The sequence below is a fragment of the Miscanthus floridulus genome, chromosome 1 (genome assembly GCF_019320115.1).
Source record: "Miscanthus floridulus cultivar M001 chromosome 1, ASM1932011v1, whole genome shotgun sequence".
Taxonomy (NCBI): Eukaryota; Viridiplantae; Streptophyta; class Magnoliopsida; order Poales; family Poaceae; genus Miscanthus; species Miscanthus floridulus.
The window spans coordinates 54336213-54352062 of record NC_089580.1 but is presented as its reverse complement, the minus strand read 5'-3'; the positions used below and the strand labels follow the sequence as shown (position 1 = coordinate 54352062).

The 15850-nt window shown below is 41.7% G+C and overlaps 1 pseudogene; it reads left to right on the top strand.

Annotated features, from left to right (window-relative positions):
* Positions 1 to 6891: 6891 nt before the first annotated feature.
* Positions 6892 to 8231, top strand: LOC136484058 (protein FAR1-RELATED SEQUENCE 5-like; annotated as a pseudogene).
* Positions 8232 to 15850: the final 7619 nt, after the last annotated feature.

The window sequence follows — 15850 nt, the reverse complement described above, 5'->3', positions numbered from 1 at the left end:
AATGTGAGTCAATCTTTTTGGGCCAAAGCTATCAACACGGCTTGCTATTGTAGCAACCGCCTCTATTGTCACCGATTGAAAGAGAAGACACCGTATAAGCTCTTGAATGGTAGAAAGCCCAACATTGCATATTTTTGGGTCTTTGGTTGCAAATGCTATATCTTGAAGAAAGGCACAAGATTGGGCAAGTTTGATAAGAAATGTGATGAAGGATTCCTACTTGGTTATTCCACTATAAGCAAAGCATATAGAGTTTGGAATTTGGATAGTGGTACTCTTGAGGAAGTTCATGATGTTGAATTTGATGAAACCAAGGGTTCACAAGAAGAGAATGAGAACTTGGAAGATGTTAGAGGCATTCAACTTTCAAATGCTATGAAGAATATGGATGTTGGTGAATTGAGGCCTAGGCAAGTGAATGATGATGAAGATGATCAAGTGCAAGTGCTCTCCAACTCAAATGTGCAACATGATACAAATCAAGCTAGTGCAAGTGACTCTCATGATATTGATCAAAATCAAATGGTTAGTACATCATCTCAACCAAATGATCAAGCAAGTGCAAGCAATCAAGTTCCAATCCTTCAACCAACAAGTATTGCAAGAGATCATCCTTTGGATACAATCATTGGAGATATTTCAAGAGGTGTACAAACAAGATCAAGATTGGCATCATTTTGTGAACACTTCTCATTTGTCTCATCCATTGAACCAAAGAAGATAGATGAAGCTTTGAAGGATGTTGATTGGGTGAATGCTATGCATGAAGAATTGAATAACTTCACAAGAAATTAAGTATGGGAATTGGTAGAAAGATCAAAGGGACACAATGTGATTGGAACCAAATGGGTCTTTAGAAACAAGCAAGATCAAGATGGGATAGTTGTAAGGAATAAAGCAAGATTAGTAGCACAAGGCTATACACAAGTTGAAGGTCTTGACTTTGGAGAAACATATGCCCCGGTTGCTAGATTGGAAGCAATTAGAATCTTGCTAGTCTATGCTTGTGCCCACAACATCAAGCTCTATCAAATGGATGTTAAGAGTGCTTTTCTCAATGGTTATATCAATGAAGAAGTATATGTTGAGCAACCACCCGGTTTTAAAGATGATAAGAAGCTCAACCATGTGTACAAGTTGAAGAAAGCATTGTATGGCTTGAAGCAAGCACCTAGAGCATGGTATGAGAGATTGAGGGACTTCCTACTCTCTAAAGGGTTCATCATGGGCAAGGTTGACACCACTCTTTTTATCAAGAAGATTGGAAAAGATCTATTTGTGCTGCAAATATATGTTGATGATATCATATTTGGATCAACCAATCAAGAATTTTGTGATGAGTTTGGAAAGATGATAGCTAATGAGTTTGAGATGTCCATGATTGGAGAGTTGAGTTACTTCCTTGATCTTCAAATCAAGCAATTGAAGAATGGTACATTTGTGAGTCAAGGCAAGTACATCAAGGATATGATCAAGAAGTTTGGAATGATTGATAGCAAAGTCATTAGCACACCAATGGGAACCAATGGCAACTTGGATAGTGATGTAAGTGGAAACATGGTGGATCAAAAGTTGTATCGGTCTATGATTGGAAGCCTACTCTATGTGACCGCATCAAGGCCGGATGCCATGTTTAGTGTATGCATGTGTGCAAGATTTCAAGCCTCACCAAGAGAAAGTCATTTGAAGGCTACAAAGAGAATATTGAGGTACTTGAAGCATACACCAAATGTTGGTTTGTGGTATCCCAAAAGAACAAAGTTTGAGCTAGTTGGTTACTCCGACTCGGATTATGCGGGATGCAAGGTTGAAAGGAAGAGCACATCGGGCACATGTCAATTGTTGGGAAGATCACTTGTTTTATGGTCATCAAAGAAGCAAAATAGTGTTGCATTATCAATCGCCGAAGCCGAATACATATCCGCCGGTAGTTGTTGTGCACAAATACTTTGGATGAAGGCCACTTTGAGTGATTTTGGAATTAAGTTCAAGAAAGTGCCATTGCTATGTGACAATGAAAGTGCAATCAAGCTAACCAACAATCCGGTGCAACATGCAAGAACAAAGCACATTGATGTCTGCCATCATTTCATAAGAGATCACCAACAAAAAGGGGACATTTGCATTGAAAGTATAGGCACAGAAGATCAACTTGCCGATATATTCACCAAGCCATTGGATGAGAAAAGGTTTTGCAAGCTAAGGAATGAGTTGAACATATTGGATTTCTCAAATATGTGTTGATGCAACCCCCACTCATATGACATGCCTCTCCTTCGAGCAATCTAAGGTAAAAGTTGATTGGCATGACATACATTCTTGCTAAGGACATGTTTAGTGCATCTAGTCATATTTTCAATCTCATTAGGACCTTGCAAGTAGTTCTATCTTATTAGGCTCATTCATGAAAATCAAATGAATTTTGATGTCAATATGGTATCACTATTGCTTCTATGCTTGACTTGATCTAGTGATAGCATATGACATGTTTATGGGCTTGTAAACCTAGTGTTTAATCTAGAAAATGAACTATAAGTGTTTAACTCAATATGGTACAAGATAACCCTTATTTAGAGGTGTGAAGAAGCTTGTCTTTGGATCAAACCGAGTTAAAACATCTTTGGGAAATAATCTAGAATTGAACCAAATTTGGGACAATGACCCTCACCCCATTGATTGACATTAATAATCTCGACCCTACAAGTAATTCTATTTAGAACCTTTGTGGTCATTGATGACAAAGGGGGAGAGAAACAAAGATAAAGGGGATAAGGGGGAGAGAAACAAAGGAAAGGGATCAACTAATTTTTTTTTTGAGCACACAAGTAGGGGGAGCAAGCTCATGAACTTGTATGGTGCATTTGAACGTGCATTTCATATGTTTGCTTGCATGGCATAAGTTCCATATTTATAATATCCATGCTTGTGTGATGTATGCTAGTTGAAGATTTGAATGATGAAATGCAAACTAGCATGTATAGGATATCGAGTGATTTCACTTCCAAATATTTCTAAGTGGTATTAAGCTAACCATGATGCTAAGGATGATATATTGGTGCACTCCGATTGGTATCACGCTTCAAAGGTTCATCTTTTATACCTTAGCATCATATGGTAGACATTGACTCCTACATTTCCTATCTAAGCATATGTGCAAGCTTCAATCCAAACTCTTAGCACATATGTAGGGGGAGCAATTGCTACCACTTAGGGTTCATGAAACTTGTCCATATCCTTTTACACATGGTAAATATGCTTGGGCAAGCAACATGGATTCAATTGAATTTCAATTAATATCTTTGTATAAGGGTTGTCATCAATTACCAAAAAGGGGGAGATTGAAAGCTCTAGTTTGGTTTTGGTGAATTGATGAAACTCTAAGTGCTAACCTAGTTCATCAAGTGATCATGAGATAGGTAGCACACTTCAAGTAGAGAAGCAAATGAAGATCATAACATGACAATGGTGATAGCATGGAGATGATCAAGGGCTTACACTTGAAGAGAAGAAAGAGAAAAACAAAAAGCTCAAGGCAAAGGTATAACTTGTAGGAGCTATTTTGTTTTGGTGATCAAGACACTTAAAGAGTGTGATCACATTTAGGTTTGATAGCCGTACTATTAAGAGGGGTGAAACTCGTATCGGAATGCGGTTATCAAAGTGCCACTAGATGCTCTAACTCATTGCATATGCATTTAGGATCTAGTGGAGTGCTAACACCCTTGATAATATTTGTGAAAATATGCTACCACATGTGCACAAGGTGTTTGTAGGGTTGAGATGGGTTTGGGTCCCTCTCTCCCTCCCGCCCAGCAAGCTCGGCGGGATTCGGCGCTTTCGGGAAAATGAAATGTCTATTTTCTATTGCGCCGGATGCAAAATTCTTGGTGGTTGGCACACTTGAGCAAGGGTGAAGAAGTTAGAGTTAAAATGGAGTTGATCGAAATGATGCTGGCGTCGGTCTACTGACCGGACGCTGGGTCACTCAGCGACCGGACGCTGAAAGGCTGCGTTCGGTCGAGCTGTCAGACGACACAGTAAGCTAGGGTTGAGCACCGGACGCTGGTTGCGTCCGGTCAAGGTGGACCGAACGCGTCCGGTCGGAAAAACATGCCTCGGGGAGCTTACTGGAAACGACCGGACGCTGGGCCTTCAGCGTCCGGTTAGCTTCATAGCCGTTGGAATCCGACGAACATCGTTTGAAGGGGATGACACGCGGCGTCCATCGGGCGACCGGACGCTGAGGGCCAGCGTCCGGTCAGTATGACCGGAGCGTCCGGTCAGAGCGCGTTTTGCCCAGTGAAGGGGTATAACGGCTCTATTTGATGGAGGCTCTATTTATAGCCCCATGGCCGGCTCAAGCTGGGACTCTTGGCCATTTCTATTGACATAGCATACTTGTGAGCTTAGCCAAAGCCCTCCCACTCATCTAGATCATTGATTCATCATCATAGTGAGATTGGGAGTGAATCCAAGTGCATTGCTTGAGTGATTGCATCTAGAGGCACTTGGTGATTGTGTTTCGCTGTGGATTTCTCTTGTTACTCTTGGTGGTTGCCGCCACCTAGACGGCTTGGAGCAGCGAGGATCATTGAGCGGAGGTGGTGATTGGCTCCGGCTCCGATCGTGGTGATTGTGAGGGGTTCTTGACCTTTCCCCGGCGGAGCGCCAAAAGGTACTCTAGTAAATTGCTTGTGGCTTGTGTGATCCTCATCTTGTGTTGGTTGTGCGGCACCCTATTGAGGGTTTGGCGAGTGATGCCAATCAGCGCGTGAACCTCCAAATGAGTGAATCGCCACAACGAGGACTAGCTTGCCGGCAAGTAAGTGAACCTCGGTAAAAATCATTGTGTTCATCATTTGATTCCGAGGTGATTGGTCTACATTGGTATTCATCATTGTGATCGATTGGTTCCTACCACTACACGGCGGTATAACTCTCTTGCTCACTCTTACATTACCGCAAACTAGTTATCAAGCTCTTTAGTGTAGTTAGTTGTGAGAGCTTGTTTGTTTGATTAGTGTTGCTCTTTAGTTAGTCTTTGAGAGCACACTAATTTAGCTAAGTGTCATAGCTATTGTGTGGATATACACTATTCAAAATAGAATTGTGGTAGGTGGCTTGCATTTTAGTAGGCTAGCACAACACTCGCTTCGCCGCATAATTGTCTAACATATTTTGTTAAGTGTTGTTGTAGAATTTTATTAGGCTATTCACCCCCTCTAGCCATTAGGACCTTTCAGCTGCCCATGAGCATGGCCAGCTTCAGCATGTCGCTGCTGTACACCAACGCTGCCATTGTGGCCTCCGCTGATGACGAAGGTAGAAGATGCTGTAGCAGGGTGGTTTTTGTAAAAAAAATATCCTAGTCAGCATCCTCTCAAAGGGTATGGGCCTGCGGTACACGACTTAACAAGTTTAGGAGTCCAGATTTCAGTTTCGAGAGTTCGTGGACCTAAGTGACATAGGGCCACAAGTTCAAGGGTCACTAGTGTATTTAACTCTTATTATTATTATGTGCTAGCATAGGTATACCTTGAGACTGAAATCGACATAGCCCTGTTCTACTGCAACTACCTCAGCATTATTTTTCAGCGAAGAAACATTATTTTCCTCTAATAACAAATCAGCATAAGTATCAGTATAAGCCAAATTTCAGCAAAACGAACAACACACACATAGAAAATATTTATTATATGTAGCGAAACTTCAGCAAGTTTTGATCAGTATAAAAGCCTCTGTTTTGAAGCTTTGTGATTCTTCTAAACATTTATTATATGTAGCAATAGATACATAGAAAATACAAAACATTGCATGATTGTATCAGGGAAAGAGGGTCCAAAACTTGCTACTCAACTAACTTGTACTTCCTATGTTCCTTATTAACTGTCGCTATGGGAAGAGTACTGGTCAAACTTTCTTAAGTTTGATTAGATTTATAGAAAATATTAACAGTATTTGTATCTTCAAATAAATTTATTATAAAAATAAATTCAATGATCTATCTAATGATACTAATTATGTATGATAAATATTAGTATTTTTCTTATATATGTTTGGTCAAAGTTGAGTATATTTGATTTACTGGAATCGAGAACGACAATTAGAAAGGAATGGAGGGAGCAGTGCTTTAGCCTCACCCCTCTCCTCCTATGAGTTTTATTTTCATGTATGTCTAAATACTTAAGTGCAAGTTGTACTATCTGAACTTTATAGCCCAAACTGAAACCACACATATATTGTACGCAAGTTAGAACTACACATATACATAAAGACACATACGCAACTGAGAGATACTCGAAGATCAACAAACTCCAAGCATGATAGGCATGACATTTTAACCATTGTAAGTATCTACACGTAAAGCTGCAAAAAAAATGAGGAAAAATTGGTACCAAACCGGTGTAGTAGCTCAAACACGGAATGAGATCCTCTGCAGTTGGCCACATGACTTCTCTCTACGGTTGCTGAGCATCCAGGCGTTCATTCATATCTAACGGTGGCCAGAGCATAAGTGCTGCGCCCCTCAGCTAGCTGGGCTTCGGCCCAAACAACAGAGCCGCGTCCACTAAAAAAAACTGTACAACAGAGCAGCTGTATTTTGGTTCCGGCGCTATTACTCGATACTTTGGCGCCGGGACTGCGTTTTTGGCGCGAGAAAGGAAAGGGCGGGCGCCGGGATCGGACTGCTGCTGCTGTGGTGCTCTCGATCAGTAAGCAGGTGGACTTCTGTACTCACGTCATCCCTTGCCGTGACGTGTTGTTCTAATTTGATTTTTTTTGTCCTCCCTCACTGGATTTTGCTGGAATCGATAGATTGAAGGAGATGTGATATGGAAGCCTGAAGTAACATCAACTTGCTTGAATGAAAACAAAATTTGCATATTTAACATGGAAGAAAATAGGTGTGTAACGCCATGATTGTTTTTTTGTGGTCCAACTAATTTAGGGATAGATTGTAGTTGTTCAGTTCGCTATATCACGTCATCTTTATCTGTTTTCTTGTAGGGAGGGCTTGCTTCCTAATCTTTTACCTCAAGTTGGCATGGAGTTCAGTACTGTAGATGAGGCTTGGATGTTTTGGATTAGCTATGGGGGTCACAAAGGCTTTGAGGTGAGGAAAATGTACACAAATAAAAGAAAGTTAGATGGAAAGGTTAGTTCCTGCAGATTTGTTTGTGCAAATGAGGGCCAGAGAAAGCCAGATAAAAGAGATCATCTAACAAAGTGTCCAAGAGCTGAAACTAGGACTAACTGTCAAGTTCGCATGGGACTTATAATGGACAAGAATAAGGGAAATTATAGAGTGACTGATCTGTTTTTGGAACACAATCATACCCTTCAGCTGCCACAAACCTCACACTTGATGGCGTCCCAAAGGAAAATTTCAGAGTTACAAGGTTTTGAAATTGAGACGGCTGACGATGCAGGAATTGGGCCCAAAGCTGCTCATGAGTTGGCTTGCATCCAAGTTGGTGGCTCAGTTAATCTCAGTTACACTCTTCAAGACCACAAGAACTATTTACGGGGCAAGCGGCAACGGGAGATGGCATATGGTCAAGCAGGAAGCATGCTTATGTATTTTCAGGAAAAAATTGCCGAGAACCCATCATTTCAATATGCACTGCAGATGGATCGGGAAGAACAGATTGCAAACATATTCTGGGTTGATGCTAAAATGCTCACTGACTATGCATATTTTGGTGATGTTGTCAGTTTTGATACTACCTTTGGTACAAACAAGGAGAGTAGGCCTTTTGGCGTATTTGTTGGGTTCAACCATTTTAGAGAAACAGTGGTTTTTGGTGCTATTCTCATGTATGACGAGACATTTGAATCTTTCAAGTGGCTATTTGAGACCTTCCTGAGAGCCCATAATGGCAAGCAACCTAAAACAATATATACCGATCAAGATTATGCAATGGGAAAAGCAGTTAAGGAAGTTTTTTTAGAAGCATGGCATGGTCTGTGCACTTTTCACATTATGCAGAATGCTGTCAAGCATCTAGCTGAACCGGATGATGAGGAATCAGGTGCATCTCCCAAACAGGAAGTAGAAGACAGCAATAAAGAACCAAGTATTCTCTCTGATTTTAGTGCATGTATGTATGAGTATGAAGATGAAGCAACATTTGAAGATGCATTTAACATCATGAGGTCAAAGACGAAAAAGCAAACTTGGTTGGATAGTATATATAAGGTAAGAGAAAAATGGGCCGAATGTTACATGAAGGATGTGTTCACATTAGGGATGAGAAGTACACAACTCAGTGAGAGTCTGAATAGTGACCTGAAGCGACATTTCAAATCTGATTTTGATATAATCCGATTTCTTAAGCATTTTGAAAGGGTTGTGGAATATAAAAGAAAGAAAGAACTGCAATCTGAATTTGAATCAAGAAAAAAATTACCTAGAATCAAAATGAGGACACCTATGTTAATCCAAGCTAGCAAGCTGTACACACCACATATTTTTGAAGCTTTTCAAGGTGAGTATGAGAGGTCAATGGCAGCATGCACCAGAACATTGGAAGGCACAAATGAATATCTTGTAGCAATTGGGAGTCTAGATGAAAATTTTACCTTTGAGAAGGAGTACAAAGTTATTGGTGATCCATTAGAACAGATCAGTACATGCAGCTGTGGGCAATTCAATAGAATCGGAATACTATGTGGCCATGCTTTAAAAGTCCTTGATTTGATGAATATCAAATCACTTCCCACACAATATGTACTGAAGAGATGGGCACGGGAAGCACGCAGTGGAGCAGTACAGGACAACAAAGGCCGAGACATAATAGAGAATCCAAAATTAGATGATATGCTTCGCTACAAAGATATGGCTCGCAAATTTCTCAATTTGGCATATCGAGCTGCCAGCCATCCAAAATGCACCTTATTAGTAAACAACACACTGGATATGCTCAGCAAGCAAGTTGAAGAAGAAATGAATGGTGTTACAAGCCCTATGGATCCCATCATCGCTCCCACCAATGTTACTTTGCCTAATGAATTGTTGAGTACAGTAAGCCTAAAGAAAAAGGAGGTGGAAACAAAAACCTCGAAGCGCAAAAGAACTTGGCTTGACAAGAAGCGCAAGTGTGCAAAAAAGGGAGGTAACAAAAAAGAAAACAGTACAAAGGTGTGTGACAAGAAAAAAAAAAGTTTGAAGGTTTGTGACAAGAAAAAAGAAAAAAGTTCAAAGGTATTTAACAACACAAAATATATCAGATTATCTCTAACTGTATTCGCTACAAAAAGTTTCAGTTGTATTTAACTATTTGATTCTCTTCTATCTGATCAGGAGCAACAGCCTACAAAAGTGTCAGTCGATGATGGCGCAACACTACAAAAAACATGCCTGAACCATCCATCTTTACCTCAGGAAGAGATCTCTAAATCATACACAGTCATCAATAGTTTCTCTCAGCTATTGACGGTAATATTATAAAGTAATACATTTTTCCTCTTAATCATATATGGTCATTATGTTGAATTATTTTTGTTCTATTTTTCAGGGAGCAATGACAGATGGTGTTATTGGTGAATTCTAGTAGTACAGATTATGTCCCCTTTGCATGTCCTGCAATGACAGATGGTTTTGTAGTTAAAGTGTAATCAGCCAAATGGAGCTTCTAGTAATATGCATCATTTTGTGCATCTTGATGAAATTGCAGTACCCAGCAACATCTTTTGTGCAGCCATATGAAATTGCAGTAATGAGTGACATCTTTTGTGCATTGCATTCACAATAGCATTCCAAATCAATTTACAACAGCGATATTTACGTCTTCTATAGTCACAAATTGTTTGCTAGCACTAGAACAATTTACAGAAGGGATTCCCCTTTACAGAACTGATAGCAATTACAATATCCTTCCATCACTAGTCTTTTACAGTCCACCGATGGGCCTGACCATAGGGCGCCAGGGGCTGTGGCCACGAAGCCGGGCATCTGCCACGAAGCCGGGCTGTGGCCACGAAGACCGGCGTGATGAGGAACGGTGTCGACGGCGCAGCAGCTTCGTCGGCGATGAGGCTCGTGCGTGATGGCAGGGAGACGAGCGCCAATGCCAATGCAATTCCTCCAGGAGAATTGTAACAGAACCGACCAAATCATAAGAACGTAAGTACAAAAACAATCACCGAAGCGATCAAATTCCTGTACTTAAGCTCCCATAATCCCGGTAGTCCGGAAATCACGAAGGATTTCAACCAACTCTCGACATACAAACCAAGATCGTAATGATTCAACACAACACATCATCTGTTACAACATTTCATAAGTAGCATTCGGATTACATCCATCAGAGTTCAAATAAATATTACAAACCAAGTTTGAGTGTGCGGAAGCAACATAGTTTAGTACAAAACATCATAGTTTTCAAATACATTGCCAAGATCAGAGTCATGTCCCACAAAAGCATTAACAGATACGAGAGCTAGTAGAGACCGTGCCCCACGGTCTAGTCTTCATCCCCAGCAGGGAGAAGGCAGTACTTGCAGCAACCAAAGTAGAACTGGTCATCTGCAACAGGTGGGAAATAAACCCTGAGTACGAGAAGGTACTCAGCTAGACTTACCCGACGAAAATTAGAAATAAAGACACCAAGGATCATGCAAGGCTTTTCAGGTGGGCTAGCTTGACACAGTTGCATAAAAGAGCTTAAGATTATAGTAACCCATTTAAACTTAGCATCAAGCTTATCATTATTTACCTGTCCGCTAGATTAGCACCTGTACTAGAGCACTCACTTATTAGGAGCAAACAATATTAACCATAGCAGGTATAATAAGGCTGTCATCATCATATCATCATTTCGAACCATTAAGATATTAAGTGTATCTACATTGGAGATAAGCCCGTCAAGTTCTCACTAACCGGGAGAGACGGCGATTCGAATCGAATTACAACTCAGCTGAGGGGGTATTCCTAACTCTCACCCTGGCATACTTTGCAAGGGTAGCCGTGGGTCACCTTTGGAACATCTCAGGAACCAAATTCGCGGGTTCGATCAGCGCCAGCACTCTCAGGGATTACCCTTCTGCCAGGACGACCAGGACTTTTAAATCACCTGCCCTTGGACTCACGCCTACGGCTCCCTTCCGAGGCGCACTTTATACTTATCGACTCCCGGCCTGAGGTGAGCTACTCGGCTTCGTGGTCGGTCTCCAGACCCGGCCAACTAAGAGAGAGGCATGCGTTCAACATGAACAGGAAAGGCTCCAAGATCCAGTCCTTAATCGACACAGACGGAGTCACTGCAAACCGGCAAGCCTCCGTCCGGTCTTCATTTCAATTTAAGACTGGTTCTTTTCCACGATAGCAAATATAGCCAACCGTGCCACATGTATCTTCCTATATCTCGCAGGTGACAGGAAATCACCCGACTTCTACCGAGTTTAAGCAGGGCTAAGCACTACTCGAGCCTGAGCTACATAGGGTTCAGGGTGACAATATCTGGACAAGGAATGGGTAACCAATGCAGCAAGTGTTTGCATCCAACACCTAAACTTAATGCAACAATATATGTAATAATAATACTGTAACTGCAGTTCGGAAAATAGGAGGCTTAATATGCTCCGGGGCTTGCCTTTCACAAAGTTGCAAGGACGGTGGTCAGGGCACTCAACGGCGACCTCGTCTGGCACTTCTCCTGAAGGCTGCTCCTCCTGAATTTCCGGTGTCGGCTGCTGCTGCTCGTTCAGTTCCTCGAATTCCAGCAGGGTCACTCCTTCCGGTACACCTATTGCATGCCGATGCAAAAGATAAATACCATGGATGCATAAGGTATGACATGATGCTCATGAAGAATGGATCGTAGTAAGTGTTTACGAAGGTATTACTGGACACTCGTTTACCGAGTACTTCGCTCTATTCAAATCACTTTAAGCATGTATCCAACTTAACTTAAATAACAAGAGCAACTTACCTAGCTTGCATAACCTAAGATAAAGATGCTCATCTTCAGTTAAAGGCCTAACACCTAGGAACAGTACCATGAACTTAGGATAGTAAAGACATACTTAAAATAACAGTTAAAGCTTCATATGCAACAAGTAGCAACTTAAATCTATCATAACCCGAGTTCTATAACTCCAAATGACGTACAAGAGGACATTCTGGAAAGCTTATGAAATTCTCTACAATTTATTTGTAAACATCAAAGCATGATTCTAAAGTTGACCAACTCCAATTTCAGTAGACCTAGAATCTGTCCCGCAATGACAGGGTTGCTAACTTAATTATTTAATGATGGTGCAAAAGCCTAATTTGACCAAACCAAGTTAACCAACTTGTTTTTCATACCTAAGCAACATCAGAAAGTACAGTGCTAACTTCTAAATAAATTCTTTAATATCCTTTTCTAATTTATCTAGTTAATTAGGTGATTAAAGCAATATATAGTAAACCTGTTCAGAAAAATCTACAAAAATTACAGTAGCTATTTCATGCTTCACATAGACTACTATAAAAATTTCAAAGCCATTGAGTAAGTAGAACAGTTTACACAAAAATGATAAGGCATACTAGCTTAAAATGGCATAATTAAGAAATCCTAATGAAAAGTGTCAAGCAACAGATTTCACATTTTTCCTAGCATCATTATAGCATAATAATAGTACCCATAAAATTTCACCTTCACTGGATCTATAGAAAAATTATGAAAATTCACACAAGATCCACCTATTAATAAAAGGAAATTCTATAACTTAAAAACTACACATGCACTAGCTCTGAAATTTTTACCAGAGCTTCTAATAAACCTAAATAGAGGACCCACAAAATTTCATAATTTTTGGACCACAGAAACTCAAGATAAAATTCAAACAAGTTTGCATGCTCCTAAAAACACATTTCAAAGTCCTATTTAAATCATCAAAAATTTCTAAAACAAGTGCCCATATAATATTTTTGTTAAATACTAGACATGATCAGGAACCCAACAAAATTAGAACCATAGCATTTGGATCTATATACTAGGAGCTACATATTTTTCAAGATGTACATAAATCTGTGGAATAAATAAACGAAATAAAATGGGAAAACAACACTCAGCCCTACACGGGCCAGCCCAAGAACGGCGGCCCAAGACTACGGCGCTGGCGCGGCCCAACGCGACGCGGCCCACGCTGGGCTCCCGCCTCAGCCGCGGCGGCTGACAAGAAGGGCCCGCGCGTCAGCGAGAGGAGCAGGGGAGGCGGCCTCGGCGACGGTGGAACTCGCCGACGGCGAACCCTCCGGTGAATCGAACAGCACCGGCGTGCTTCCCAAGTCCCCGCGTTTCGATTTCCCTACAAAGCCAAAGCTCTAGGGGTCCCTAAGCGCTCCGACCACGGCGCACGGCGAATCGGCCATGGCGCACGGCGGCGCTCGGCCGTGTCCCGGCGCGGCTGGACCGGCACTGGTGATGGCATCTACACCCAAGCAGCTACTCGTGATGGAGAAGGCTAAACGTGAGCTAAGAGTGGAGGAGGGGAACGGTGCCGTGCTGGCCACGGTGAGGTCACCGGCGCGGCCATGGCTGCGGTGGGAAGAACGGCGAATACGCCCTTACCAAAGCACGATCGACCTGGCTGAGGGGTGGGGGTGGCAGAGGAGATCACGGTGAGGCTACAGGCGGACGGGGCAACGCGTTTTTGCCAAGACGCGGGCGCTAGGCGAGAGCGAAGCTCCGGCGACAATGGCGGGCGGCTCGGTGCTGCGCTGCGGGAGGCGAAGAAATGTGAACTGGAGTGGTGAAGGCGTCGACAGGCGCTGGCTTGAAGTGGAGGGCAACGGCAGCGGCGTCAGGCCAGCCTCGGCGCGTGGCCAGCGTGACAGCAAGCCGGCGACGAGTGGCGGACACGCGGCGTCGAGTCTCTGCGTCGGTCGGCCACATCGTTACTGAAGGTTTTCTGAAAACCGCGATTCAGTTAACCCTTGTCCCGACTGACAGAGCATGTTCGACGATAAATATCTCCTAAACCGTGGCGAGTTAGTGGAAGACATGAACATAAAAGCTATAGACTTATCTTCCCTCTACAATTTCTTTTCAATGATCCCCACCTAAAACTTCATGGATCAGAAGTTACATGAAGCTAAAGTCGGCCTGATGCAACTGGAAAACACTATGACTTAGAATATTTTTCTAAGTGTTGAAAACAGCATGTATCACAGACTTGTGGGCCATGTTTGACCATGTTCCACACATTTTCATGACTTGGCTAGAAAACAACTTTTGTTCCTTGATAAATTAGCCACAACTTTTGTAAAGAGTGCACAGCCATGCAAAGTCTCTAAGTTGCACTTTTCAAACAGTCAAACAATGAGACTCCTATGGTCAATTCTAGTCAAACTTGCACTTAAGGGCATTTTGGTCATTTTGATCTACATGAACAATGTTCCAACAAGTAAACTAAATGTAGTTAAGGTGTATTAGACCATGATCAACCACTTTACAAACTTGTTATACCACTTCTAATGATCACATGGAATAAGACAATTAAAATAAACAATTCAATCATATGTTGCAATGAAATGTTTCATATGTTTCATGGCTTGGTTGTTATTTTACACTTGTCATATTTCTACCATGTTGCCATGTTTCAAGGTATGAGAAATTTATGTTGCATTCATAGGTTGCAATACTATCATTCATGAGCACTCAACTACGAAACACATACAATTTCAAATGTTGCATACGTATGTTTCAATGATAATGACATGGTGATATAGATAATGCACATGATTATGAAATGACATGCAATTAGTGGAAGCCAAACACCTAGGGTGTTACAGCCCTCCCCCCTTAGAAAAATCTCGTCCCGAGATTTGGAAAGCGTACCATTTAGTATAGAAAGTTGGATGATTTTCCTTTAAATAATCTTCCCGCTCCCAAGTTGCATCCCGTTCACTATGGTTACTCCAAACTACCTTGTATAACTTAACCACTCGTGTACGAGTCACTCTTTCTTGAGTATCCAGAACTTGCACGGGCTTTTCCTCATAAGAAAGATCAGATTTCAAGTTGACTTTCCTTGTTGCTATTCTTTCTTCGGGAATACGAAGACACTTCTTCAGCTGGGACACATGGAATACCGGGAATATAGCGCCCATTTCACGGGGTAAGTCGAGTTTATAGGCTACTCTTCCACTTTTCTCGATAATGCGGTAAGGTCCAACGTATCGAGGCTCAAGCTTCCTTTTAATTCCAAAACGCTTGACTCCTTTCATAGGGGATACCTTCAAATAAACATGATCACCTACTTCAAACTCAATAGGTTTCCTTCTCTTATCAGCATAGCTCTTTTGTCTAGCCTGAGCGGCAGTCATATTCTTTTGTATAGTCCGGACTTGCTCTTCGGCTTCTTTTACAAAGTCAATACCATAGAATCTTCTTTCCCCGGGTTCTACCCAGTTCAAAGGAGTTCTACACTTTCGGCCATAAAGAGCTTCAAAAGGAGCCATTTTGATACTCTCTTGATAACTGTTGTTATAAGAGAATTCAGCGAGAGGTAACCAGTCTTCCCAAGAGCCTTTGCAAGAGATAAGACAAGCTCTAAGCATGTCCTCAAGAATTTGATTAACACGCTCAGTCTGTCCTGATGTTTGCGGATGATAGGCAGAACTGCGGATTAGATGAGTGCCAAGATTCTGATGTAAGCACTCCCAAAAGCGAGCCGTGAACTGAGGTCCTCTATCAGAAACAATGGATTTGGGTACACCATGGAGACGTACTACTTGTTGAAAATAGATCTCAGCATAATTGTGAGGATGATAGGTAGACTTGACCGGAATAAAGTGAGCAGATTTAGTTAGACGATCTACGATAACCCAGATGGAATCACAACCCTTTTTGGTAGTGGG